We start from the raw sequence: 1504 nt of genomic DNA, 5'->3' as shown, positions 1-1504 counted from the left end.
GGTGAAGGGCAGCCAGCTCCGGAGCTGCGATGCTCTCCCTCAGGAGCTGGAGGTGGCATGGACCTTCTTGGGGCACCTTATCCCCGTCTCCCCACAGCCTCCCAGGGCAGGGCAGCCCTTCCACGCCGCACGCTTGACACACAGTGTTTAAAGCACTTTAGGCCTTTGCGTGGCTGTTTTCCTTCCGCATTAAGCTGCAGGGAGCCAAGGCCATGTGTCCCAGCAGAGGAGGTTTGCATGGGTTTCACGTGCGGGCATAACTGTGTGCCCTGACCAGCGCGGGCAGCCCGAGCTCCCCCGGGGCTGTTTGCTCCCTGGTGTGAAAACGTCTTAGCCTGATGTACTAATGAGCTTGCTCTGCCCTCCAACATTGCAGAGCAATGGCATGAAGAGCAGGTACGTCTTGCAGCAGATGGGACTGTGGAGAGCAGCAAGGGTTTCGGGAGCACACGCACCCCCATGCACACACATGCGCACCCCTCGGAGCAGGAGGGGTTGGGAGAAGAGCGTGGTCTGGTGCTGCAGGTCCAGGGTCCATCTCCTGCACCGGAGCTGGGCTCCGCGCTCAGGGCAGCGGGACGGGATGCTGCCCGGCCCTCACCCTCCTCCCGCTGCCCTCTCACAGCTCCTTAAGCCTGAAAATCCCCATTCCTCTGGTAGATATGTGGGACCCCCGCACCCCGCAGAGCCTGAGAGCGCTGAGCCGTGGCGAGTGCCGCTGGGCGGCTGCCTCTCACCGGATATGAGAATACTGATAGGGCCTCGGTGGCCAGGGAAAGGAAACGAACTCGAAAGACCAGTTATCTCGAAGGGGTTGTCACAGCCGGAGGGCAGCGCTGGGGACGCAGGGAGAAGGGATGGCGGGCGGCGGGTGCAATGCTGGGCTCTTGGTCCCACTGCTGCCAAAGACACTGTGTATGGGAGCGTCTTTACAGGTCCTGTGGGGATTTCTGCTGGCAAGGCAAATGAAACCTCCTCCCCTGCTTGCTGAGGCCTTTTCCATCCCAGAGATGCAGTGGGCAGGATGGCAGCAGCCAGTCCCTCTTACCACCCCATATGCCCAACCCAGCACCCCAGGGTGCCAGTGGGGCAGCGCTCTGCCCTGGTGCGTGCTGTGGGGTGCGTTTGCATCCTCAGGGTCACCGTCTGCGGCAAACCACAGCAGATGCAACGCCATCATCTCTGGCCAGGGCAATGCCACCATCGGATGTGCCTGCTGGGAGCAGCCCCCGGAGGCAGGGGCTAGGGGCCTTGGGAGCACCTCGGTGAGGCTGGCTCCAGCCCAGGTGGAGCAGTCCCAAAACATCCAGAGCTTGCGCCCAACTTTGTTAGTTCCCACACATAGTTAACATAGAGAAGCTATTGTAAATATTCGTGGTTACTATTCAGCAGTTACTTCACCTCCACTGAAGTGCAGCTGTCTGTCCTGTAGCCTGCCTGCAGCTGGCAGCCACCACCCCACAGCGCTGCTGCTGCTGCTGCTGCTGGCGCTGCTGCTGCCGGT

The sequence above is a fragment of the Fulmarus glacialis genome, unplaced genomic scaffold (genome assembly GCF_000690835.1).
Source record: "Fulmarus glacialis isolate BGI_N327 unplaced genomic scaffold, ASM69083v1 scaffold6786, whole genome shotgun sequence".
Classification (NCBI taxonomy): Eukaryota; Metazoa; Chordata; class Aves; order Procellariiformes; family Procellariidae; genus Fulmarus; species Fulmarus glacialis.
The sequence above is the reverse complement of the archived record's forward strand: the minus strand, read 5'-3'. Positions refer to the sequence as shown.